This window comes from Amblyomma mixtum, chromosome 9 (assembly GCF_055824585.1).
Source record: "Amblyomma mixtum isolate Tamu chromosome 9, ASM5582458v1, whole genome shotgun sequence".
Classification (NCBI taxonomy): Eukaryota; Metazoa; Arthropoda; class Arachnida; order Ixodida; family Ixodidae; genus Amblyomma; species Amblyomma mixtum.
Window position 1 is genome coordinate 27,963,967 of NC_143020.1, and position 27,827 is coordinate 27,991,793.

Consider the following 27,827-nt stretch of genomic DNA (forward strand, 5'->3'; position numbering starts at 1 on the left):
CACCGCGGCGGCGATGGCCCCAAGAGAGGCGTCGAAAGAGTACAATGGTACAGCACAGCAAAGGGGATTGCAGTCAACCGGCTTTTTCTATATGCAACTGCGGCTACGTCTCTGGTTATTGAGTTCCTAAGTGAGCGAAGCTGACCTTGAATACCTTGACGTAAACACTCGCATTTTTGCGATAATTATGGAAATTCAAGTAAAAAAAAAATTGTTTATGTGGTCAAATATATTTTTCCGGAACTATGATATTTAAGCATTTCTTTATTCCTACACAATTTCCGCGTAATTTCGTAACCACAAGCACACCAGAATTACTGTAAATTTGTCGAGTTCAGCTATGTTTTCTTTGTGAAGTTAGAATTATATGAATTATGAGCTTTATAAAATTGTTATCTTGAGTTCTTAGAGCGAAGACGCACTGAATATAATTTGTGGCCATGGAGTAACGGCAAAGTAACGTGCGATACTTTCGTTCGGTAACGGTAACGCGTTACATTTTTTTGTAGGTAACGTAGGGCGGTAACACGTTCCTTTTTTTGTGTGTAACGAGTAACATATTTAGTTATCTTTTTTCGGTAACGCCTAGAACACTGCTTCTGCGCAGAGGCTGTTGCGTTTCACGAGGCTTGTTGTTATGCCCGGCATGCCCCCTCTCCTTTACCCTTGCATGTATACTCTGACTGCCTTTCTCTCCTTCAGCTCTTCACTGTCCTCCAATGACTTACGCGTCTGAGGCATCAAGCGCACCCTTGCAGTCATTTCTCTTCAGCGTCCTGTCTTGCTCTATCACGTCCCCGCCCATTGTGGTGTCTGCGGCAACGAGAACGAGCTCGCTGACTGGGCCGCCTCACTGGCGTCGGCGCGCGGCCTCCTGCGGCCGTCATGGCTGTCACCTTTGTCAGTGCGCACCCGCATGCGTACCGCCATACTCAGGCTTTGGTCAGACACCTGGACCGCGGAACATTCGGACACCCTCCTGGCTGTTTTTGTCCCCTCTATTAACCGCCTCCCGCTCTCTTTCCCTCCACCCCGATCTCTTGTCCCTCTCCTAACTGGCCATGGTCGTTTTCCCTTCTACTTCCATCGTTTTTCCCTCCTTCCTTCGCCTTCTAGTCCATGCGGGGCAGCTGTGGGGGATGCTGTCCATTACCTGCGTGCCTGCCCTCTCATCACGGACATAGCAGCACGGATTCCCGGCTATCCGCACTTTCTTTCCCCTCATGACTTCCCCTCTTTGTTAGGTTCCCCTCGGTCTCATGCGTTGCTTATTCGCGTTGCTGTTCGCGTTTCTTCCCTTCTTTCACCTGTATCTCGTCTTTATTCCAGCCCGGATGGCTCGTAGACCTCCCTGCCATTTCTGCGCCTCCCCATGTCTCATGTGGTCTGGGGCACCATAGGGCCAATTTTGGTGGGCCGTGGCCCTGTCCTTGCCTCACGGGCATGTGGATGGCATGTGGATCTTGATATTTGTTCGCCTTGCGTGCACACGCAGTTTTTGTTTTGTTTTCGTTTTTTCATGTTCATTTCTATTTATTTTTGTTTTCAATTTGTTTTCTTTCCTTTTTCTTTTCTTTATTCTAGCTGTTATATTTTTCATGTTTTAATTGTTTGGTTATTCATTTCGCTCGTTCTGTTTCGTTGTTTTTTACGTGCCTTTTTGTCATCTACTTGATTCTCTTATCAATTTCCCCTCTCTTTTATGTACCCTTTCTGCTTTCTTAAGCCCATTATCTCCTGTTTGTTCGTTTTTTTTCTCCTTGCTTTCTTGTCCTGTCTCTTCTTCCTTCTTACAGATCCCCGCACCTTCCCTCCCCCTGGCCGCCTGCGAGCCTGTCTAGAGAATTTGGGCACGCTGGAACCATCCCTGTTTCATATTCACTTCGTCCTTCCCAATTCTCAATCCTTCAGGAGCGTCTTGCGTCTAAAAATCACTTTTGCCCGCCCATCATTTCTGTCTGTTTTTTTTCTCTCTTGTAATTGGTTTTTCTTAAATTTTCTCTTAATCGTTGGCCCCTTTTTAATTTTTAATTGGTTCACCTGCGATAACCTTTGATTGGGGACGGCCTTCCTGTTGAATTTTTTTTTATATTTGATTTCATTTCTTCAGCATTTTGCAATAAAAGGGGAGTGTGCTGGTGTTGAACATGAGGATCATGTGTTTTGTGTCTATTCCCTTATTATCCTTCCGGATCTTCATTCGGCGAACGTCTATGACGTCTTGGTCAGTCAGACCTTCGAGCACCTCTTTTTCAGTGATGTGAATAAAATCATTTTCGGATATTTCGCCCCGGACGGTGTTCAGAGATCGGTGCGAAGTCACAGAGACAGGAATAACCCCAACAGACACAATGTTTACGAGTTTTGAGTGCTGCACGTTGTCACGCAGTTCGTGCAGTAAGTCACCGCTGGCCATTTTTTATACCTTGTAGCCAATGCCCAAGGCTTCGGTCAAACATTTTGATACTAGGAAGGGAGACAGGATTCTTGCTTGCCTATCATGTACTTCACTCTAGATGAAATGATATTTAGGAAAACTGACTTTTCTTTTTTGGAAAAAATGATCTGCATCGTTCCGCCCTCTCTTGAGAGAGCGATCAGGTTTGGAAAGGGAGCCATAAAAATTTTTAGTTTTTCGGTCACGGTGCCATCCACCCACCATGGAGCTCAACAACGGGACGGGACAGAAACTTGCGAGCAAGTCCTGCCCACGCCAGCTGTTCACCTCAACTATAACCAAATATGACGAAACTCAGGGTAGTTGGCCACACAAGGTTAACCCTAGCCGCCAGGAAAAGTGAAAAAAAATCAAGAGGAGGAGAGAGGAGAGTTGTAGGAAAGGAGATATGACAGTGAAAGATGGAGAGGAGAACAGGAAAAGGCGACTGCCGATTTCCCCCGGTCAGATCAGGCCGGAGGTGCCGTTTACAGGAAGCTGTGGCCAAAGTGGTGTGCTGCCTCCGCCGAGGAGCCTTAGAGGTCCGAACGCTCGGTATTGGCTCAACCGCTAGGATCCCCTTTTCCCCGGACATGGCGATGCCATACACGGCTAAACGCGGATGCTCGGGTCCGTGGTGGCGCACTGCTCACCATCATCCCCCTGAGGAGGTGTCCCTGCGGATGCTCGGGAAACCCCGTGGTGTCCCCAATCGCCAAAGTCTGCATGCTGCAGACGCCCCCCTGCGAGGATCAGCTCAGTTCAGCTTATTACCTTAACTGTGCACAATGTAGAGGACATCGAGGGACAATGCGTCCGGAGGGCACAGGTATGGCCCGCTGGTGTTGGTTTCAGTTGGAAGAAGATGAGGATGGTACAGGGCGTGGCCACAGGAACCTCAAGGAGCACGAAAGAGGCATCTGTAGAGGCGACACCTTGGGTATCACAGAGAGGGGAATGGTGCCGCATGACGACGGCTGGCGTGCAGGACGGTAGGACAAGTTGGCCGGGAAGGAGAGAATACGAAGGCTGTCAGCCGGGGTGGAGACAGGAGAGGTAAGGGTGGAATGGGAACTGGAGAGTGGTTATTGGCTCAGGCCAATAGCCAGAGTGGTTACTGGCCTGAGCCAATAACCACTGACTCTGACGAGTAAGAGAAACCAGGGCAGGCCGTGAGTCCTGATGCAGAGTGAGAAGTGAACGGAGAGGACGTAGGAGGCCTGTGTCAAAGAGCTGAGCACTGGAGGTGGTGACAGGGAGGTTGAGAGCCGCTTGCAGAGGCCCACGAGGGCATTCTAGAGAGCGTTAGCTTGACTCTGAGTAAAGGAAATGTAGGGTACAAAGTACAACACCTTGTACAGGGCAAGCACGTGGGCAACCCAGCATGCATGAGCCTCCACGCACCGCAGGAGGTGAGTTACTGAGTGGCAGGTGGTCAAAGCGTGGAGCACGGCTTGCACATTCTTGGCTGCATGCAAAGAGAAGCCAAGTACTTTGCACTGCGTGACGACAGGAATGGGAGAGCCAGAAAGGTGGAGAGAGACTGAAACGAGCGCTGGTATGAGGAGTGGTTGAGAGGGAGCTGTTGTGTTTCTACACCCCCCCCCCCCCCCCAACTCTGTTTGTGTGTTCCCGTCACACCTGTGTCCACTTAGGCCATGCCCAGAGGCAGTGCGTCGTTCTGCGAAAGTGGTCTTCATGCACGCGCTCCCATGCAACCTCATAACAGGTGTCTTCCGGAGTTCCCCTTAAACGTCACCCAAGGCTCCCAAGTATTGACCCCGCGAGTTTGTGTGTGCATCTGTCAGGGTAACAATGACTCAAACTCCAGCTGCCACCTGCGGAGACGAGCGTCTGCCAAGCGCCTGCCGTTCAACCGGTCCTCGCTCTTTTGTCAACCGCGGGGTGACGCCGCGGCAGGTGTTCCCTTTGGGGCATTTCCTTGGAACAAAGGTATGGAATCCACCTGGCCGGAAACGACTAGCCCGTCAACACGCTATTCTAGACATTTCCGAGTATCCAAGGGCCTCAGCGGATGAAGCGTGGTGACGACGCTGTAGGTGTTCACCCTTGACGTTTCCTCGAAACAAGATATGGAATCCACCTGGCCTGACGGGCCACTTCCGAGTACCCAGGGGCCTCAGCCGAGGAAGACGACGAAGCGGTGAACGACCTTGGAGCACCCGGACGAAGTCTCTACGATTGGTTGAAAAAGGCGGGAAGATCTCGGGAGGGTCTATTTAAAGCGCTCGAGCCGTTCATCGAGAAGCCATTCCCGGAGCGACTCCCTGAGCGATAGGCTCAACGTTTCCCTGAGACTTCTGTTTTTACCTTGTTTGTCATTTTTGTAAATAATCATGTAAATATGTAAATACAGTTTTTCCTTCATTTCCCCTACTCCCCGTCTCCGGCCCACGTCCCTTCCTCCTTCGGCACTGCGGCGGTGCTCCTGGACCCGATGCCTGGTGGGACACGCTACTAGCGCGGCAAAACATCAACTGGTGGCAGCGGTGGGGTCTTCCACGCTTGGTCCTGGCTTCAGCAGTGGTGAGCGCTTGACTTTCTTTGAGAATGTGCCAAGCTGATAACTCTGGAAATCTATCACTACCTGTAGATTGTTTTTCTGCACGTGCTCGCTTAAGCATTTCACGTAGCAGCTTATTTTGAAAGTCCTCGTTCGGAAGTTGCCATGGATTTGAGCAAACTAAAGAAGCCAGAGTTGATGTTGCTGTGTGAAAAGCTGGGTATTGAGGCCAGGAAAAGTCACAGAAAGCCGCAGCTGATTGAGGCTATTAAGTAATGTGGTGCTAAGGAGGAGGGAGACAAAATTTTGGAGACCTGGGAGGTCATTCAGGAGGGAATCAGGAACGCTAAGGAGGAGGCCGACAGGGTTGAAAAGGAACGCAAGGAGGAGGCCGTCAGGATAGAAAAAGAACGCCTTTACCGCAAGGAAGCCGCTAAGAAGGAGGCTGACAGGATTGAAAAAGAACGCAAGGAGGAGGCCGTCAGGGTTGAAAAAGAACGTCTTTACCGCAAGGAAGCCGCTAAGACGGAGGCTGACAGGTTAGAAAAAGAAATTGCTCTAAAGCGTTTGGAGTTGCAACAAATTTTAGAGGAAAAGCGCGCCGAGAGGAATTCAACACTAAATCAGGAGGTTTCGGCGCGAAAAGAAATTAAAATCGAGAATGAATACAGCTTGTCTTTGCCTATTGCCCGCGTCGCGCTCGAGAGCCCGCTCGGGGTGCGTCTGACCGAGGCAGCCGTCTCCCAAAACCTGCCTAAGCAGCATCCCTCGATTTTCTCAAATCGCTTGGATATGCTGCCCAAAGAAAAAGGCCTTTGTTTTGCAGATAACGCTGCGCAGGTCCTTACCATTTCGAAGGCTCGTGAGGTCGCAGCGCCAGCAGAGCACGTAGTTGAAGAGGGTAAACCTGAACCTCTAAGCCTGATAAATTCTCACGGTGAGGAGCTAGAGCAGGTTTTGTTACAAACTGACGATGAGACGAACACCGGCGACTTAAACCGTGATGGCTCCGCGTTACCTAATGACGAGCCAGCCCAGGACTTACTCATTTGTAGCACAGGGGTAAAGAGTACCGACAGTAGTGCAGGCTATAGTGAGTCTTCCGAAGCAGGCGCAAGTGATGAGCTGGGGCTAGGAGAGGGGTTGAAGACGAATCTAGTGTTGCCCCACTCGGATGGCTTTCTCGAACTCTTTCGTGTGGACAGAGAAACGTTCGCCGCTGAGCAAGAGAAAGACCAAACTCTACAAAACTTGAGTCACCAAAGTGACATGGGTGTGTCACGGAAGAACCTAACTTTCCAGCGCCGTTCTGGCCTGCTATACCGCCAGTATAAGGATAGGAAAGGTATCCAACACGACCAGTTTGTTGTCCCGTCTAAGTATCGAGCTCAAATTCTCGGCCTCTCTCACGGAAGAGGTTGGGCCTGTCATTTGGGAATTAAAAAGACTAAAGAAAGATTGTTGAGAGAATTTTATTGGCCCGGATGCTTCAAAGACGCGGAAACGTTTGTCCAGACTTGCAACACTTGTCAAAGATTGGGAAGTCACATGAGATCAGAAAAGCATCAATGAAACTGGTTCCCATAATCACCGAGCCTTTCCGTCGTGTTGTTGTTGATGCGGTGGGGCCCTTGCCGGTGACTACGTCTGGTTACAAGTACATTCTCACCATAATTTGCCCGGCTACCAAGTTCCCGGAAGCTGTACCACTGAAACAAATCAACTCGGTTGAGGTAGTGGAGGCACTGCTTTCGGTGTTTGCCCGGGTCGGATTTCCGGCCGAACTACAGAGTGATCAGGGCAGTGTTTTCACCAGTGCTCTGACGACTACTTTCCTCGAGAGGTGCGGCATTCGCATTGTTCATAGTTCGGTGCGGCACCCGCAAAGCAACAGTGTGGAGGCATGGCATTCTGTGCTAAAGAGAGTGCTGAGGGCTTTGTGTAATGAACACAAAAGAGACTAGGAGGCTTGTTTGCCTGCTACAACGTTTGCATTGAGGTCAGTGCCTCACGAAGCCACCGGTTTCAGCCCAGCAGAGTTGGTTTATGGCCGATCCCTGCGGTCCCCGCTACAGATGCTCCGCGAGGCATGGGAAGGGCGCGGAGAGGATCCCACTGTCGTCGAGTACGTCTTGCAGCTGTTAGAACGCCTTCAGTCATGTCGCGAGCTGGTAGAGGCCAACCTGAAATCCGCTCAGGGACGAGCAAAACTTTATTACGACCGGAACGCCAGAAAAAGAACTTCGCCGTTGGAGACAAAGTTCTTTTGCTTAGTGCCTCACGGAAGAACAAACTAGAGGTGCTGTGGGATGGCCCCGCGGAAGTGATACAGAAGCTTTCCGACACTAACTATGCTGTTAGAATTCCTGGCAGACGCAAAGAGGTACGCATCTATCACACTAATTTAATGAAGCCGTACCGAGAGAGAGAAGCTGTTGTACACCTGGCTCTGAACGTGCCTGAGGAAGTGGAGACTGAGATTTTTTTCCGGAGTCCACGTTAGATTCCGCACTCGAAGGGCTTTGTGAGAAAGTTAGCAGTGATCCCACGCTAGACGATAATCAGCGAAGGGACCTGGTAGCTATTCTGCGAGAGTTCGGCGACCGTTTTGTAGACCATCCCGGGAGAACGAGCTTGATGGAACATGACATACAGTTAACTTCTAACGAGCCCGTTCAGTGCAGACCCTACCGTGTCTCGCCTAGGCAGAAAGAGATACTGGCAACAGAGATACAGCGGATGCTAGACTCAGGACTGATAGTGCCGTCGGAGAGTGAGTACACATCTCCGATCATATTAGTTGAAGCGCCCGATAAAGATCCCCAGCCCTGTATCGACTATCGTCGTCTGAATGAAATCACTCGAGATGAGAGCTACCCGATTCCAAACCTGGAGGAGAGGGTCCAGACCATAACTAGCACTCAGTATGTCTCTACGCTAGATCTCACTAGAGGGTACTGGCAGGTGCCTCTGACTGAGCAGGCGAGCCGATTTGCCACCTTTATTTCCCCCTTGGGAACGTTTCGCCCTCTTGTCCTTACCTTTGGCCTCAAAAACGCGCCGTTTTGTTTTTCCCGGCTTATGGACCGGGTCCTGCAGGGCATGCATGATTGCGCACTTCCGTATTTCGATGACATAGCTGTCTACTCAAAGAGCTGGGACGAACACTTGTACCATCTCAAAGAAGTGTTGACACGGTTGCGAGAGGCCGGCTTGACCGTCAGGGCTACGGAATGTCAACTGGGGAGAGCGGAAGTTACCTATTTGGGCTATGTCGTAGGACGCGGTTACCGGCGTCCGCTAGAACTAAAAGTAGCGGCGATATCTGAATATCCCAGGCCAGGCACCAAAACAGACATTCGTTCTTTCCTCGGGCTAACCGGATACTACCAACATTATATACGAAACTTTTCCGAGCTCGCGAGCCCCCTCACAGACAGCTTGCGAAAGAGCGAACCTGTGAAAGTCGTGTGGGACCTCTCCAAGGAACCCTCATTTCTTGACCTTAAGGCAGCCTTGACTAGCCAGCCCGTTTTACGAGCCCCTGACTACGAAAGGTCGTTTGTTCTGCAGTGCGATGCCAGCGACCGCGGTATGGGCGCCGTCCTCAGTCAACAGGCCGAAAACGGAGAGGAACACCCCGTAGTATTTGTTAGCAGGAAGCTAACGCTACGCGAGCAGGCGTACAGTGTGTCGGAGAAGGAATGCGCCTGTCTCGTATGGGCAATCCAGAAGTTACAGTGTTACCTGGCAGGATCTCGGTTTACTGTGGAAACCGACCACTGCCCTTTGACCTGCCTTCGGAACTTGTCAGCTAAAAACGGTAGACCCCTTCGTTGGAGCCTGGCGTTACAGGAGCACTCATTTGACGTGCGTTACAAAAAGGGACTAGATAATGGCAACGCTGATGACCTCAGCCGAAGCTTTCCCGTGTAATGCCCTTTCCTGACTCCCCATACGTTATTCCGCTATGCAAATTTGTATTTTTTTTTGCTTTAGCGGGAATCATTTTTTTTGTCTGTTTTGTGTGTGTGTTCAGCAGCTCCACCTTTCCTTTATGCTCTCACGGGAGGTGGCTTTCTGTGACATAAACAATGCTACGGCACCCTTCCAAATTTTAGAAAATGTTTCCTCCCTTTTGGCTAAACAAGCTCTCTGTATTCTGGTTTGGTCAAACTTGGAAACTTTCGGAGGAGGACATAGATTTCACGCGACAGCTCATTTACTCAAAGGAGGTTTTGTTGACCGCAGACAGCTTGGCAGGTTTTAAAGTTGGTTTGGCGCTTTCTGCTTGTTGGGCTTTGTACCTTGCTGGTTGAGACCGTTACAGTTGTCAACGAAGCAAAAAGAACCTTTCGGCCCAGCTGTGACCAAAAGCCGAACGGACACCACTCCAGGTGTCTGCGCGCAGCAGCGTTGGCTGCAACCACTGCGAGACCTCTTCGGGCGGCGGACGTGCTGTTGTGTTTCTACACCCCCCCCCCCCCCCTAACTCTCTTTGTGTGTTCCCGTCACACCTGTGTCCACTTAGGCCATGCCCAGAGGCAGTGCGTCGTTCTGCGAAAGTGGTCTTCATGAACGCGCTCCCATGCAACCTCACAACAGGTGTCTTCCGGAGTTCCCCTTAAACGTCACCCAAGGCACCCAAGTATTGACCCCGCGACTTTGTGTGTGCATCTGTCAGGGTAACAATGACTCAAACGCCAGCTGCCACCTGCAGAGACGAGCGTCTGCCAAGCGCCTGCCATTCAACCGGTCCTCGCTCTTTTGTCAACCGCGGGGTGACGCCGCGGCAGGTGTTCGCCTTTGGGGCATTTCCTTGGAACAAGATATGGAATCCACCTGGCCGGAAACGACTAGCCAGTCAACACGCTCTTCTGGACATTTCCGAGTATCCAAGGGCCTCAGCGGATGAAGCGAGGTGACGACGCTGTAGGTGTTCGCCCTTGACGTTTACTGGAAACAAGATATGGAATCCACCTGGCCTGACGGGCCACTTCTGAATACCCAGGGGCCTCAGCCGAGGAAGACGACGAAGCGGTGAACGACCTTGGAGCACCCGGACGAAGTCCCTACGATTGGTTGAAAAAGGCGGGAAGATCTCGGGAGGGTCTATTTAAAGCGCTCGAGCCGTTCATCGAGAAGACATTCCCGGAGCGACTCCCTGAGCGATACGCTCAACGTTTCCCTGAGACTTCTCAGTTTTTACCTTGTTTGTCATTTTTGTAAATAATCATGTAAATATGTAAATACAGTTTTTCCTTCATTTCCCCTACTCCCCGTCTCCGGACCACGTCCCTTCCTCCTTCGGCACTGCGGCGGTGCTCCTGGACCAGATGCCTGGTGGGACACGCTACTAGCACGGCAAAACATATCAGAGCAGCTTGGATTTCAACGGAGGAGGAGAGGCCAGCGGTGGTCATAAAGGAGTCGGTGAGGTCTATTCGACGTTGACAGGGAGAGCCAGACGAGCATCAGAGAGTGATGTCACTGATGTAAAATATGCAGTGCAGGTCGGTAATTTCGGGTAACTGGGAGGCGACAGGACTCATAGCGAGATTGAAAAGGGTAGGGGAGAGAACAGCACCTTGAGGAGTGCCACAGGTGAGGTGGTGGGGTTGGACAGATGGCAGTCTGCGGGCAAAAGACTACATGTGGAAGCCAGAGGCCACGGAGGCGAGTTGAGACAGGATGTGGCCCCGGCACACACCGTCGAAGGCCTTGAGGATCATAGACGGTCACAAGTGCGTGAATTTCAGAGGGGTAGGTGAGAGATAGGTGTTGGAGAGTCAGAAACACGTCCAATGCACGGACGCGGCATCGGAGGCATATAAGAGAACCGCGGAAGTACTTCCTCCCCTCAATAAAATTAGAGGCCAGTGAATACCATTCGCTCAAGGCTCTTAGCAACGGACGGCGTCCGAGAGATTGGGCGGAGGTTAGAGAAAGAGGGAGGTTTGCCCGGCTTTGGAATCATAGAAATGAGGGAGGAGGCCCAGGAGCTCGGCAGGCAGCCGCTGTCCCAGGCCTCATACAGCGTCTGACGGAGGAATTCTTCGGCGCGGTCAGTAAGGTTGCGAAGTGCAGTGCATGTAATGGCGCCCTCACCGGGAGCCAAGCAGCCAGTATTAGCAGCCACAGCCGTTTCGAGCTCCCGGAATGTGAACGGGTGGCCCTCATTGGGGTTAGGTCCGCCCGAGTAAGCAGGGTAAGAAGTTGCAAGAGGGAGCCGGAGATATAGAGAGGCGAGCTGGTCAAAAACATTGCACGAAGTCCCCTGGGGTTAGGGCTTTAGCTCGAGTGGGAACAAGGGAAGGTAAAGTACCATGTCCTGAGCTTGGCTCATCGCGTCGCCAGGCGAGAAGCAGGAACGAATGGGAATCGAGAAATGGCTACTTAAACGTACTCATTACGATCATACCTTTGAAATAAAATATTGTCACGACCAGAGAGGCCGTGGAGATAGGCGTCGGGAAGAAGCCAAGGAAGGGCCTCTGGAGACAAGCCTCGGATCCTCCGGCTGGCACGATGGACAGGGGTGGTCACAAGAGGCGGGCGTGTCGAGTCGTCCTCAGGAGTAGGGAGCATCGGCCGCACCTCCACCAGTGTCACGACCAGAGAGGCCGTGGAGATAGGCGTCGGGAAGAAGCCAAGACTGGGAGCCTTCTTTTAATTACAGCGCCAGGTTCCAGGACACCGAACAGAACAAGCGCGCCTCGAGAGCCCACCGCCGCTTCGTCGTCGTCTTCGACTCAGCGCGGAGGCCGCGCGGCGCGTTAGGCGCGTGGCAATATGACTTCAGGAGCCTTGCAATAAACAGCAGTCCAAATCTCTGTTCGACAAACCGACGAGTACACACTAATAACTACAATCGAAACTTCGAGATGGCTCGAGTGGGCGCAGCCATCTTCCTCGGGGTCGCTTGTTATGATCCCGCAAGTTCTCGAATGATCTCGCGTGCTCTCGTGCGGATATGGCTACGAATGGCTGCGAAGGCCTTGAAATCCAAGAAATAAGGAATTCTAAGAATATTTTGTGGGCTAATTAGTGCATACAGACTTTAGTGTCCGCGTAGTTTCTTCACTTTGACAGTGCAATAAGGGCACAATATCAGGGGGGTAAAGCTGAGCTCGCAAAGCGGTCCACGCATGTAAGTCGCCATCTTGAACGCCATCTTACAACACACTATTGTGGCCAGCACAGTTTTTTCTCGCAAAGTCAAGGATGGGTGAAGTTTGAGTTTGAATTCGGAAAACTTTAGCATACTGATTGTAGTCATTTCTTTTAATATCGGACGATTGCGAACATGTTCACGAGTGAACTGAATACACGCTCTCGGAGTTTCGGTTTTAAACTTCTGCTTTCGAACCTGATTTCAAGGCACTTTATTCAAGGAGCTGCATACGACAAGGAGTCACTCGCGCTCTCGTTCACCGCGATGCCACCTTCGTGCGTTGATGCATGGAAAAAGCTCCAAAAGGATCGGGCACTTTGCATCATTCGTGAGTAAACTTGGGAAGAGATACATATGCACATTTCACGACAACTGTGTACTGTAAAGCGTGGGAATGAAAATCTCCCGCTCTTGGAACTCTCTTTAATTAAAGGCGGATCACACCAAGCGAATGAACCGTGCAGCCGTTTACTTTTTCACGGCATTCGACTTTCTTAACGCCATTGCCTCAATCTGCTTGACAGAGAACACATTGGCGATACTTATAAAGCATGCAGGTGTTCTTGCTCAAATGCGTTTTATTACGATTTTCATCACTAATACATGCGGTAATTAAGGTAACACTGTTGAAATGAACGGCCGCGCAACGACAACGGCACAAGAAGGACATGCGCAGTCAACCAACTGTTTATTTTGCGGAAAAGAGGCACACTTATAATCCTCAGCTCAAGCATCTGACAGCACATTGTTGCTCCGAACACAGCCAGTGGCAGGAAATCGGCATGTAAACAAGACAGCATACATGTAATCGCAGGACCCTTCTTATCCCATGCGTATAAAGTACTTGCGGCACTAGATTCTCATAAATGGGTTTTGAAACCAAACAGAGGAATAAAACATATATCAGCAAAAAAGCAGTGTCTACACATTAGAACCAAAAGCAGTCATAAACCTAAAAAAAAACACAAAAATAATAACAAAAACCCACCACAACAACCAACCAAGCACCCACAATTTAATGCGCACAATGCTGGACATGAAACGAAGGTTTCTCGACCGGTACATGGCGTTTCATGCATTTCTGCCTCCACCTTGTTTCACTCGTTCCTGATGAAGCTCTGAGCGTTGCTGCGTACGAAAAATCCCATTATGAGCTCGTGCCGCGCCAGGACTAACACGGCACCGCCGTCCTCGGCGAAGGAGAAAGATAAAAAAACGCGAGAGGCCCGCGGTACTCTAACAAAAACCTTCGACATTTAATATAACAAAACGCTGAACATTCGAAACAAACCAGGCAGAGCAGTTGCTCCATTTACCTTGGGCATTCGTTTCCTTTGCGAATTGTGTTCGCGCTTTTGGGGCCAAAGCAAATTTCCGACGTGTATTTGTATTTGCACTCGACAACAGAGGACATGCAAAATCCCGTGCGCTCTACAGACGAAATACACTCCAGCGTGTCACAATCGCGGTACTAGCCTTCAAAAAACAATTCAGAAGTCACAAGCCATCTATATGAAATTACAGTCGGTATGCGACACTGCATACCATTGAAAACGATCCAAACGCGACGAATTTGCCGTTGTTTCAGCAGTTTAGAGCAGTCGAGAGCTACTCTGCATACCGCCATCTTCCCACGGACTACGTTGCCAGGTTCCAACTCCGTTCTTTGCCCAGATTTAGAAAGTGACATAAAAACAGCTCGCAACACACGCAAACCGTTGTGTGATGGCTGCGTTCATGCGTTACCCACTGGAATGCATAGGCTCAATGGGCAGCTTTTTCTCTAGAGTTGGTTATATTAACTCTATGCACAATACAGACCGTTTGCAGCGCGCAGTTCTTCCGTTTGAGACCGGATGGCGCCACAGGTGCGCTCAGAGCACGGCGTCATTACTTGCCTCGTAAGTCGCCGGCGTGTATGCCTCGACACATCAGTGGAAATGGGGAAAGAGAAAATAGATGCTCTGTTGTGGATTGCAAGAATTGCGACAAACAGTTAAAGGTACGTGATGCGATCGTTGCAAGCTTCGCGTAACCGAACTGCACAAGGACGTACTGCCCCTGTTCGCGTCCGTTGGGTACATCCACCCTTTCCGAACGGGCGAACGCAGCACACATGTTCGCGAGCGCTATACAGCGAATATAGAAGGAAAGGTCTCGATCTTAGAAAATCTGCGAGGGTTAGTGCTCAACATAGCCGCATGAACAAGCTGTCCCGCCACCGAAACGTCACAAAAAAAAACTACTTACGCTCCTATACCGCTACTGCATATTGTGCATCATAGCCGTGCGAGCGGACAACGCTTACCGTCAGTTCGTGTATTGCACATCGTCTTGGTGCTAGTGTTCAACTTCGCTCCAAGTAGCGCAGTTTTCGTGGACCACAATCGGAATAAAGCATACGGCTGCTGTGCTCTGCGGTTGTCACTTCCTCGCGATCCATGCGAGACAGTCACTAGAAGTGACTCCGGCTGATTACTTACAACCAACGAGTCCTCGAGCATTTTCATGTCCGCATATCGAGCATGGAGCGTACCACAATTTTATACTATGTGAGGCTGTCATAATTGCGAACTTCTAGTAGTGAACGCTCTGCCATGCGCGCGTTATAACAATTATATCGCGGAATCCTTGTGAACGATTGCATGCATGCTTGTGAAGGCTGCTTGATGCATGGTACTGCTTACATGATTGGGTAACATTTGTTTGTTTATTTATTTTTGTCGCCTTCCTTTGTTTAGCAAACCAACAGAAAATATTTTAGGCTTCCTAAGCACCTTTAACAGGTTGTAAACAAATGAGTACGATGTGCATGTGAGCGTTTTAGAGCAGTCTCGGCACGCATGCACACAATACGACAACTACCTGCGCAGCCGCAGGGTCATTAAACCTTGCTGTTTTAGATAATAACAATAAAAAATATTAAGCAAAGACTTCAGCGGCATTCAGGCGATCCACCCGTTGCCTCGAACAGGCGGAGAGCTCAGCGGCTCTTCGCGACATGAAGCCCGATCACGTTTTCACGCCTAAAGTGATCAAAGCAGGGTTTTCACATGTCCTTCGAAGCTTCGTACCAACCACAGTGTCGTCTTCCCACTCCTCTACAACCGTATCAGCCGAAACACTGCCTGTCGGAACCGAAACGTCAGACGCAGCCGTCGTCACCACGAGGCGCGCGCCATACGCGCGCCGAGCGGTCAGGAGGCGAGTAATTGCGGAGTGATCACGTGATCAAAGATGGCAGCCCCCATGATACGCCGCTGTAAAGCGTCTATAGCTCAGAAGAAAGCGGATGGAGCCTAGCGTCGCCGCATCGAAATTCATTTTTTTTTGCACTTCGTAAGCCGAAAGCAGACAACCCAAGACCTTTCCGGAGCTTTCTCAACTTTGGCGACCAATCGCAGAACAGCTTGCGTGACGTCATTGAACCACTTTGCTTAGATTGGTTGGCGCCGCTGGCGAAATTTCTGGGCATTTCTAGAAAAGCGCGAGAATGGTATAAACGCTGCGCCGCGCAGCCGTTTGGCAGATTTCTCTGACTGCATCAAGCGCTCGAGTGTTCTGAACGGAACGCAACTTTCATAACAACACATTCACCATGCCTAGCCGAACAAAGGCAGACGTGCCGGCAATCGGCATCGACCTGGGCACCACGTACTCGTGCGTGGGTGTCTTCCAGCACGGCCGCGTCGAGATCATCCCCAACGACCAGGGCAACCGGACGACGCCAAGCTACGTGGCCTCACGGACACAGAGCGGCTGATCGGCGATGCAGCGAAGGCACAGGCGGCCATGAACCCGGAGAACACGGTGTTCGATGCGAAAAGGCTGATCAGACGCCCCTACGACGACCCTAAGACCAGGACGGCATCCCTCACTGGCCCTTTCAGGTGGAGAATGACGGAGGCAAATCCAAGATCAGCGTCGAGTTCAAGGGCGAGCGCAAACGCTTCAACCCGGAAGACATCAGCGCCATGTTTCTGAGCAAGATTAAGGAGACGGCAGAGGCTTACCTGGGGAAGAAACTGAGCGACGCCGTCATCACGGAGCCAGCCTACTTCAACGACTCGCAGAGGCACGCTCCCAAGGATGCCGGAGCCATCGCCGGCCTCAACGTGCTGCGCATCATCAACGAACCGACTGCTGCCGCTCTGGCCTACGGGCTGGACAAGAACCTGCGCGGCGAGAAGAAGGTCCTCATCTTCGACCTGGGAAGCGGCACCTGCGACGTCTCCGTGCTGACCATCGACGAAGGCTCCATGTTCGAAGTGCATTCAACGGCGGGAGACACCCACTTGGGAGGCGAGGACTTCGACAAACGAATGGTGGAGCACTTCGTGCAGGAGTTTAAGCGCAAGCACCGCAAAGACTTGCGGGTTAACCCAAGGGCAGTGAGGAGACTGGGTACGGCCTGCGAGCGCGCCAAGCGAACCCTGTCCAGCTAGGCCTAGGCGAGTATCGAGATCAGCGCCCTGTTCGAAGGCATCGACTTTTACAGCAAGGTTACCCGCTCCCGCTTCGAGGAGTTCTGCATGTACCTGTTCCGCAGCACCCTCGAGCCCGTGGAACGCGCCCTGCGCGATGCCAAGATGGACAAATCCCAGATCCACGACGTGGGGCTCGTGGGCGGCTCAACGCGCATCTCCAAGGTGCAGAAGCTGCTGCGAGACTTTTTCGACGGCAAGGAGCTGTCCATGGGCATCAACCCGGACGAGGCCGTGGCCTACGGAGCCGCGGTGCAGGCGGCTGTGCTGAGCGGCGCCTCGAGCGACACGATCCGCGACGTGCTGCTGGTGGACGTGGCGCCGCTGCCGTGGCGCCGCTGGTCATACTGGTGGGCTCTGGCATCAAGAATTTTTTCCATGGTGGATGCCTCTTCGACGAATTCCGCGACGGTTTTCGGTGGGTTCCGTACGAGGCCGGCAAAGAATTGCTCTTTAACTCCTCGCATAAGCAGCTTTACTTTTTCTTCTTCCTTCAAGTTTGCGTCGGCACGCCGGAAGAGACGCTTCATCTCCTCAGTCTACATTGCAACGGTCTCGTTTGGATGTTGTATGCGAGACTGTAGCAGCTGCTAGGCTGTCTCCTTTCGCACGACGTTCGTGAAGGCCTTTAGAAGCTGCTCCTTGATGGTTTCCCAGTTCGTGAGGCTAGCTTCCTCATTTTCAAACCAGATTCTTGCTGGTCCCTCCAAGGCGAAGAAGACGTACGTAAGTTTCCTGGCATCGTCCCAGTTGTTGAAGATAGCCACACGGTCGAACTGCTCCAGCCATTCTTCGGGGTCGGCGCAAGGCGAAGCGTCGAAGGTTGGTGGCACCCGGGGTCCTGAAGAATGATTGGAGTCATCGTCTGGGGCAAGCTCATGGTAGACGTTGCTGCTGGCTTTCGCTTCCGGGTAGGGTCCGGCAGAATCCCGCGCTCAGGTGCGTCCCCTTGCAGGCGTCAGCTCGCGCGGTGCACTGGACTCAGGTCTTGCGATAGATGACTCAGAGGGCTGGCCTCACGACTTGTAGGGGGTGTCCGGAACATGAAAAGCTACCCAGCACCTCCACCAGATGTCACGTCGTAGTGACGGCAGTCCAGCGGTCAGGAAGACACCAACCAGTCTTTGAAACGAAGCTCTTTATTTGGGCTGACTTGCGCCCGCAAAAGAACTGAATCACTCGGCGGCGGCGTAGAAAGAGAAGTTTATTTTTTCTTTTTTTAACATAGAAAATACAAAACAAAACAGATGAACTTAATGCTCTGATCAGTCAAGCACATGCTCATTGACGCAGCACTGAGCACGTCAGTAATGCAGTAAAAATGCCGATACTCGACCGCCGCGCAGGACGATAAAGTATGTCGACCATTTGCGCAAGAACTCAGCCTCGCTCATTGACAGAGCGTCCATGCATGCTTGTTCAAAGAGGCGTGTGCGCAGGCGCTGCAACATTGGGAACATTGTTCTTTGCGGACGCCCATTTAAGGATGCCACTCCACGCTGCCGCCACAAAAAGAACATGCCGACACACAAGAGCATATTTTGAAACACTTCGGGAGAACTAGTGCGCGCTTCCAGGCGGGTTAAAAACATGCGTGACACTAATGTCCAAAATGTGCGCGCAACTACACACTCAAACATTGCGTGCTGCAAAGTTTCAAGCAGACCGCACTGCGGGCATCGGGCGGAGGGCGCCACGCCCCACGCCGCAAGGCGGTCTCTTATGGGCAGGACCCGCCAGCCTCGCAGCCAGCCGAAGTCCCTGACATCTGCAGGAAGCGTAGCTGAGGTCAGTTGGCGCCAGCGTGCCCGTCTCGTTTTCTGGAGTTGTTCGCGGGTCAGCGCAGCGACCGTTAGTGCTTCACACATCATAGAGGGCGGGGTTTCATCAACATCCAGATCGGGCACGCTGGCAGTCAACGACGTCAGTGTGCGACGCACATTAACTAAAAATGCCGGCGGCTGCTCGGCTGTAGGGCCAACCACGTGTTGTGAAAAAAACACGTTACGCGCTGTACCCAGAAAATATGTGAGGAGTGTTCTCCCGGGATAGTCTGGGTTGCGTACAAGATCTCGTACTCCTCGCAAGGCGAGCACATTGCACATGGTGCGGATACAAGGTATACCAAACCCACCCATGTACGATGGAAGGCGCATGAACATTCGTGACACAAGTTCGGTTTTGCCCGCCCAAACGAAAGAGCCACAGGCCGAGGTTAGCCTGCGCGCAAACGTGCGCGGTGGGTTTGCGACGCGGGCGACAAAAAAACATGCGGCTAGGATTGTGGACTTAACTATATAGCAGCGCTCTGCCATTGAAAGGCGGAAAGGTGACGCCACCGAGAGGCGTTTCTCAGCGTTCGTGCGGAGGTTAGTCCAGGTTTCGCGGGCTACTTCTCCGCTGGCGAGGAATACTACTCCCAGGACTTTCACTCCCTGCACCCAGTCCACCTCGCCCGCAAGGTTCGGTGTGAAGGTGCCCAACCTTAGTGCCTTGCTTTTTCTCCTGTTCAATAGGGCCCCAGATATCTCGCTGTACTCGAGAAACAGCCGCGAAAAAGCGGCGTAGCTATCCTCGTCCTTGAGGAAAAGCGACACGTCATCGGCGTAGGCCGATACCTTGATTTGGCCCTGGCCAGGCAGAGGGAAGCCGCGTATGGATGGGCTGTCGTTAATGCGCCGGATGAGTGGATCCAGGCACAACACGAAGAATGTTGGGGAGAGAGGGCATCCTTGCCTTATGCCCCTGGTGACTGAGAAGGGAGCGCTCTGGTGGCCGTTTACGGAGAGACGAGCATTCAGGTCTGCGTAAAGTAAGCGCAGCCTGCTGACAATTTGCGGAGGGAATCCGAAGGCTTCAAGGACTCCGAACAGATACGAGTGTTCCACCCGATCGAATGCTTTCGCCTGGTCTAGTGAAACAAAGCACCCGCTGAAGCCCGTCCTGCTGGCAAATGTGAACAGGTCTCTAGTGAGTGACAATGCATCAAACACAGAGCGGTCAGGGACGCTGCTGGTTTGAGCCCGGTGGATTAGGTGAGGTAGGATCGTCCGCATTCTTGTGTTCAGTAAAGATGTGACTATTTTGTAATCTGCGTTTAAGAGGCTTATGGGCCGCCATGCTTGCGGGTCGGAGGGATCACCGCCCGCTTTCGGAATGAGTATGATGCGACATTCGCGGAAAGAGTTTGGACGTAACCCATCCGCGAGGAAGCCGTTGACCATCTTCAGGAGCGCTCCTTGGATCTCGTAAAAAAAGTTTGAATAAAAACTTGTTGGAATGCCGTCTGGACCGGGGGCAGAGGCTGCATTCATACTCTGCAGGATGGCGTGCAGCTCTTGACTTGTGGCTGGTGCGCAAAGGTTTTCATGCAACTCTTCAGCTGCTCGTGGCAAGTTTCCATAAAAACTTTGTAGAAGCCCGTCATAACCATCTTGAAGATGTAGCCAACTGTCCGTAGAGAACAGGTCCGAGAAGTGGCTTGCGAAGATCGTGCAGATATCGGCGGTGGTTTTGCTTTGGGTGCCGTCTGGGAGTGTCACGAAAGGCACAGTAGCGGGAGCGAATTCCGTAAGCGGTTCCGGGAGCGGTGGCGTAGAAAGAGAAGTTTATTTTTTCTGTTTTAACATAGAAAATACAAAAACAAAACAGATGAACTTAATTCTCTGATCAGTCAAGCACATGCGCAGTGACGCAGCACTGAGCACGTCAGTAATGCAGTAAAAATGCCGATACTCGACCGCCGCGCAGGACGATAAAGTATGTCGACCATTTGCGCAAGAACTCGGCCTCGCTCATTGACAGAGCGTCCATGCATGCTTGTTCAAAGAGGCGCGTGCGCAAGCGCTGCAACATTGGGAACATTGTTCTTTGCGGACGCCCATTTAAGGATGCCACTCCACGCTGCCGCCACAAAACGAACATGCCGACACACAAGAGCATATTTTTAAACACTTCGGGTAAACTAGTGCGCGCTTCCAGGTGGGTTAAAAACAGGTGGCGTAAGCAACGAACGTGCTCGTCGGTTGTCGAACTACGAATGTTCGCCGCTCGCGGCGTCGCTCAATTTAAAACCGGCCAAGAAACTTCCAGATAACAGGTCAAGATCATCTACAGTGTTCTGGAAAAACCTAGATGCAACCTTTCATGGCTGCGATCAATCGAGATTAGTCTGGTCGCTTCTCGCGTCACGAACAAAAGTGATAACGACCCTTTCCTGCAGCCTTGAGCGTGAACGAACAAACACTACAATGATACGTGGAACGATAGGAACAAATCAAATTTATTTTGCCTTTTTTTCGAGGCCATATATGAACGATAGGAATAAAAATCAGTTTGCCTTTTTTTGAACCCATCTATGAATGACAGGAACAAATAAAATTTATTCTGCCTTTTCTTGATCGCTATCTATGAACGATAGGAGCAAATAAAACTTCTTCCGACTTTTCTTGACCGCCATCTATGAACGATAGGAACAAATAAAACTTATTCTGCCGTTTCTTGATCGCCATCTATGAACGATAGCAACAAATAAAATTTATTCTGCCTTTTCTTGATCGTCATATAAGAATAATAGGAACAAATAAAATTTATTTTTCCTCTTCTTGGCTCCCATTGGTTTCTTAAAAATCACAAATTAAAACTTTGTCATTTAATTCACCAATATTTATTTAGGTCATCATGACTATTTCGTTAAATTCAGTGCCCCACCTTCTGTCATTTAAACTAACGTTACCAATTTATCATAGATCTTGTACTAATCTTGAATCAGATTTTCATTCATCCGAACTTTTATCACAACAAAAAAGTTTGCATTTTAAAAGTATACGCTGATGAGCACTTATGTGCAATTAACTTCACTGCGACTGACGACAGTTACTCAATTTGTATATAGTATTCAGTTAAGCCCGGTTGGCCTTTGGGATGGCCCAGTGTCATATGCCTACCGCCTTGTGAATGTAGTCAGCATTTACATGGGAGCACATGCTTGGGCCGAGAACAGCTGCATCCAGCAACAGGCTCCATTTTACAGCTGAAAAAAAAACAGCAGCAATCCCACTTAACTTCATTCACAGCTTTATTACATCTCTCCAAGAAGCCAGAGTTCCGATATTTATTCACACCAGTACTTTGGCACATAAACAGGCAATATCTATAGAGTCGGTTGACACACCAAGCAACTAGAAATCAGGTACAGAGAGACCTTTTTACAATTACCTTTGGCTTTCCATGAGCTGGCGTCTTGTTTATGTTTTAGGAACTTGATTCTTGCTTTCAGCAGCCTGAAATATGGAAACACAAAGCAGCATGTCTTCTATAAACATTTAATCATGAAAACAAATATGAAGTCAGCTCCTCCAAACGAAGGAACCATAGCTAAGAGAAGACACTAAGGCAATCTCTCGTTGACGTATATAAAGTATAGACATGCCCTGCTGAAGTCGATGACAAGAACCTATAATCGATCTGTTTCCAAGCCACATCAAACAGGGCAACACACAGCATCAACAGTACACTGAGCGGAAAACCGTTTATGAACGCAATTTCTTTCATATAATGGAAGATTTCAATATAACAGTCAATACATCCGCAGATCACCCGACGACAGCCTTACATTTTTTTTTTCTCTTAATGTTCTTGCTATCATCAAAAGCGTTCCCCATTGGCTTTCTATGGCAGTCTTAACTGTTCGATGCGATCGATGGAAACGGTTTAAATGAAAGATTGTGTTAGATATCCGAAGAATGGACCATTACGTTCAATATTTCCGTGGCAGCATCTTACAATTTCCAGATTTTCAAAATTTCTGTCTGAGAAAGTTGGACATGAGAACAGTGACAAAATACACAAGGGATGATACGAATTCATTGCTTACAAACCTTGATTATTGCAGAATATTGCATGTTACGACAGTAAATGTTCACTTAAAATCTCCGTTTCTCATTTTCGGCCATTTTTAAATATTTATTGAAAATCGCAGCACTCCCTTTTCCTTCTTGTTGGGTTGTTTTGAGTGCTGTGAGTCAAACAGAAAACCGGCACAACCACGACCTTACGATCAGGAAATATGCTGTAGTAACCTTTGTAGCACCCGTGCTTTCCCATAAAGCTACTATATATCAAAATTACACCTCCATCACACAAAATTATTGTCTTTTTTATAGAACGACACTATTTAATATCAATTCCCATACGTGCTACCATGTTAAAAAAATGGACATAGCTAGTGAATGACGACTGTGAGAATTAAAGCAGGATCACTTTAGAGAAATGTTCGTAAATTAAATACCTCGGTGCCTTAACACAAATCTCTAGTTTTTCGGACCCAGGCAGGGATAGGGGAATGCTAATATCTATTAGTCATTTTTTTGTCGATTACAGATGGAAAAAAAATTTCTCTTGAAATTGAAGATAATTGTTTTATGGTATTTATGTTATAATTATTTATGTTGATATTGCAAGTTCCATGTAGGATGTAATCGAATGGGGATGATGACAGTTCTGCGAGATTCTTTCTAAAATGCGACACATAATAGTACATGTGAGATATTCCAAACTGCTTTAAAACTGTGCCCAGTCAGATATCATCATTGCTCATTAAAAGGACAGCCAAGAAAACGAAGACTGCTTGCCTGTAATTTCACACTTAAAATTATTAAGTGCTGCGATGAACAAGTTGATGAGAGCACATTAAGCGGACAAAATGAGAATGACTTTATAGAACTATTCCGTAAACAATGTCATCAGTTTGAAATAGTAACACAAGCTCAGCATCTGAGAGGTTTTTATGACGGTTTTAACCACTCGATGCGAGCGACAGAAAAACTTTATAAGAGAGATTTTGCTGCGAAACGGAAGAATGGACCATTACCTTCAATATTTCCATAACAGTTCATAACAGTATTTGTCCGAAATATTTGCGCAAGAGTTCTGGACATCGGACTACCAAGATAGAGGAAAGGCCATGCAATGTCGACCTTTCCACCTATTAATGTAGCCGCCTGAATGTCATTTTTTTTTCAAAGAAAAATGTCTACACCGCAAGTGCATTAGCACACCGCGGAGTGAATGCTATAGGAAAAGAATGTTAGGCATGGTTCAAGTACGCTTATACTCAAAGGTCGAGCAATAAGCACTGGCATGGCTAGATGGTTCCGACTCCTTCCGCAGCATAGTAAAACACGTTGCGGGGCTAGTTGGTTATGCATTTTCATTCGTTAGAATTTAAGCAGCGTAGCTAATGAGAAAAGCATGGCTAGTTTTCAAATCCGCCATACGTTGATGTCGCGTCAGATGGCTTGAGAGTAGAGCCACCTCGATGAAAGTCATTTAAGGCGAAAGATCAAGGTCAAGGTTCCAAGGACTAGCCACCATGGTGCACCTTTGGAAGACTACCACATACTATCGGGTTTTAACTTGGTTATTACAGTCCGAAACCGTTCCCAAACCTCGAAGTAAAATTTTGGCAATAGACCGGGCCAAATTTGGAGCGCACCGAAATTGAGCGACACAGTCATTTATGATTAGACATCAATTTTCCACATTGGCCATGATAAATTTTGGGGTGACCCGGCGTAAATTTTTTCCAAATGACCAGGGCCAGATCTGGAGGTGACCATCGTGTAGGGCACGGTCAAATATGGTTGGACATAGCTTTTGGTACAAATCGGCCGAGGTCAAATTTCGGCGGTCGTCCGTGCCAAAGGCTGTTGCTAAGCGGCTTTGCAAGGTCACACCTAGGTCAAACATACGCACATCCCAGAGATAGGTTTTTGTATCAAGTACAGCTATCGCTCTGAAACGTCCATGGCCACATACTGTGGGCTCACGCTGCATGTTTTGTTTCTTAGCTTAAGTTCTCTCTTTATCGCGAGAAGTACGTGTCCTTATCATTTTTTCGTTCGAGATGAGCGCCTATCTTTGATCTCGATATTTCGTTACTGTCATTAAACTGAACGCTGTCGAGAGCAACCGGGATTCTTATCGTCGGCGTCCGCCGTTCGCGCTGGCTGCTATCATCGCCGCCCAATTGTTTCTGCAGTTTGCAGCCGGCCACTGGTTAGCCCCAGTAAATTTTTCGGGCTTTCCGTCAGACTTTGTCAGCCGTCAGCCTGTGCGGTAACCTAGCCACGTGCCAAAGCTCAATTCATTATTAAAATTTGTTCGTTTGCGGGGTTTAACGTCACAAAGCGACTCAGGCTATGAGGGACTAAATTCATTCCTTGGCGATGTTTGCGTAGAGTTTGCAGAAAAAAACCAAAACCATTCCTTGCATATCACGGTCAAATATTCCTACGACCTTGTTAGCAAGATCGAAAGAAGGGGAATAAACAGCAATTTAAAGTGATGTTGTTCGTGGTTATTCAACTGATCTCGAAAATAAGTCGTTTTTTACAGACATTAGCTTCTCAATATAGGATCAGTGGCTAATTTCTTTCTTTGGTCTATGTCCTCAAGGGGCGATGATAAAATTATAGGTACGTAATGCATTCATAAAGCGGCAGAAAGCCTATAGCGCGCAGTGTGCAGGTGTTGAAGAGCCAATGGATCTTTTAGGTCCCATAGGAGTATTTTCATAGTATCTCCTTGTAATTCTGCTTGCTTGCTCCTCAGTGTTCACGTCGCAGAGATTTACTACCGCAATGACTGCTTCTAAAGTTATCGACTTGCTTGAAAAATCAGGGCAAATATTCCTGAGCATTTCTAGGCCCGTATGTCGGTAATCTGGCACATCAAAAGAGCCAGCCGTCTTGTTCGCCTAAATCACCTCACACAGTCATCATTTAACTGATATGTGCAGGTAAAAGATCAAGCATTGTGCTTGCAGAATTTCTATAACTTTCTTACATTGCACCTCGGAGCGCCTAGACACGATAGCATAATCGCAAACAGTTCATGCAGACAACGATTTTTGAGTCAGTGGCAAAGACGACAGTGACAAACAGAAGGCTATACAGATATGGCAGAGCACCTCGAATATGTGCTGTTCTTTTTTTTCTAGCACACGTCTCCAGTTTTGGTAGAACCTGATACAAGCTACACCGGACAGTATAACAACAGGAACGATCCGGACGAATGCGTCTCTTGTCCTGTACATCCTGAGCCTTTGATGATTGACGGTTAACAGCGCAGGCTGCGATGGAAAGGCCCTTACCTGTTCTCAGCCAGGAAGACGTTCAATCGGTGCTCGATTCGCTCACTGACGATAGCAACAGATCGCCCGCTTCACCCACGGTCTTCTCCTGCAACACATGCGGCGACCAGTTCACTACGCGACATCTTTTTGAAGAGCACTTTCAGAAAAAACATCCCCAGAGGAAAAGGTACCAGTGCAGCAAATGCGAGTACTCCAGCAATTACAGGTAAGCACGACGTTTGACCACGCTATATGCTTCGCAATTGTTTTAGTAGCGGTTGACAGCAGTGGTAGCGTTAGACCGAAGCGAACATCGAGAAATGTTTGGCACCCATTGGTCACACAGATACCGCCGTAAGGATGCTTAACGCGAACGCTCGAGCGCGTGCCTTGCACTGACTATATAACTTTAGCGGCGCAAGGGCGTCGGCCGCTGCGCCTAAGCAGGGCACGAGCTGACTGCAACCGCCGCAAACACACCGTGCAGCACTGTCTCGGACTCTGCGCCCAGCGCTCAGGGGCTATAATATCAGCGGAGGACGCCCAATCGAGCGTTCTGTTAAGCGTGCTGACGGCGGTAGATATGTAGACACCCTAAAAAGACTCATTTTCAATCATTTCGTTCCTCTAAACATAGGAAGCTGGTTGGTTTGGTTTATTAGGGTTTAACGCCCCGAAGAAACTCAGGCTATGAGAGATTCCGTAGTGAAAGGCTCCGGAAATTTCGACCACCTGGGGTTCTTTAACCTGCACTGACATCGCACAGCACACGGGCCTCTAGAATTTCGCCGTCATCGAAATTCAGCCGCCGCGGCATGCAATAACCTTTGTACTCCGGTCATTCAAGCAGGCAAATACGCAGTTAGAACAGGACGCATGTCGTCACCTTCAACGGCGGAGCAGCCATGCCTGCCGTCTTCCCTGAGAACGCAGAATTGCTTGCCTATACGGTAGAAACGTAGGAGCACGGAAGCGGGTTTTGTTCGATTCGGCTTGATGTAAATGGTGCAGTTCGTTACGGAAGCAGCGCCCTAAGGTTCAGCTGCGACACAGAATGGGACCACCAGCTTCGTTGAGCATAGAAGCTAATCGGCGGATTCTGCGACAAGAGCACAAATGTTTTCCTTTCCCGTTGCTATGATGTCCTGCGTCAGGAAATGGACCTATGCTCGCGGCCTAGTTCTGATGTATCCAACAACCAACACATGCATGAAGAACACAATTGGTCTGGCTTGATAGTCTTTATTTGTCTCAGATCTAATGCAAACAGAAAGATTTCAGTTTTAAACGCTCATCGAAGCTTCTCTATGCTAACTCATTGCAGTGGATGCTGTAGACTGCTAACGGCCGCATGTTCTTTTATGACGCAATGGTTAATTCAATCTTCGTCCTCTGAGCCGGCATTGTCTTGCTTAGCGCGCCTACCTGTTTTCATCCCTTCTCAAACAGATGTACTGTCACCAGACACGAGCGGACCCACACGGGCGAGCGGCCCTTTGAGTGCGACGTTTGCAGCAAGCGCTTCTCGAGACGTTGCGATCTCAAACAACACCAGCGTGTCCACACGGGTGAGAAGCCGTACAACTGCCCCTACTGTGGACGGTGCTTCAGCCAAAATTCCAGCCTGTGGCGTCACCGCAGAGGCCGGGGAATTCGTGGCTGCAGGTGTCCACCGCTTTGATGTCCTCACTGCCACCAGACGTTTTCGCACGTAGACGACTGCGAGAAGTACTACTTGACGCACCGCGAGCAAATACCCCAAGCCAGCTCTCATGCCGCTGCGCAAGAGGTTCAGGACGCGAGGTCAATCCCAGACGCATGGCAGTGGGGAGAGCATCCGCTGGCATCCTCTTCTCAGGGCACAGTCTGGCATTTTTAACTTCAAGGATCTGAGACGCCATACACGAGCGCTTTCACCACGGTTAATCTTGAACGACAAGAAAAGATGACGCAGGTCTATGGCCACTAACAAAAAAGGCAGATAAGGAGCGCGTTTTGCGTGGCCGTCATGACCGAGATAAAAAAAATCGGAGATCACTGCGGCGACCTGCATTGGAAGAATGCGAAAGCAT

General features: G+C 49.7%; 1 pseudogene; it reads left to right on the forward strand.

Annotated features, from left to right (window-relative positions):
* The first annotated feature begins 15,733 nt into the window (after positions 1 to 15,733).
* On the forward strand, positions 15,734 to 27,436 carry LOC149328596 (heat shock protein 70 B2-like; annotated as a pseudogene).
* The last annotated feature ends 391 nt before the right edge of the window (positions 27,437 to 27,827 follow it).